This window comes from Apis dorsata, unplaced genomic scaffold (assembly GCF_000469605.1).
Source record: "Apis dorsata unplaced genomic scaffold, Apis dorsata 1.3 scaffold_111, whole genome shotgun sequence".
Classification (NCBI taxonomy): domain Eukaryota; kingdom Metazoa; phylum Arthropoda; class Insecta; order Hymenoptera; family Apidae; genus Apis; species Apis dorsata.
In genome coordinates, this window is record NW_006263406.1 from 73,717 (window position 1) to 73,967 (window position 251).

The 251-nt window shown below is 44.2% G+C and overlaps 1 protein-coding gene across 1 annotated transcript in view; it reads left to right on the forward strand.

The window, feature by feature from the left end:
- Positions 1-251, forward strand: part of LOC102677969 (SH3 and multiple ankyrin repeat domains protein 1) — a 37,570-nt gene that overhangs the window by 980 nt on the left and 36,339 nt on the right. The window lies entirely within an intron of this gene.

Here is a 251-nt window from a genome sequence, read left to right on the forward strand (position 1 = left end):
GCGCATTTGCATGCGCTTGTATATACCAGCTCCCGCCTTTCAGCGCTAAAGTATCATAGAAGATAAGCGCGTGTATCGGTTCAAGCGTAACGCACACGCGAAGAGGATATATCTATCTACCTCTCTTTCTCTCTACCGCCGTTGACCCGTGGTTCACGTTCAAGGATGATTACGATACCTTCTCTTCTTCTTCTCTTTCTTCTTCTTCTTCTTCTTCTTCTTCTTCTTCTTCTTCTTCTTCTTCTTCTTCT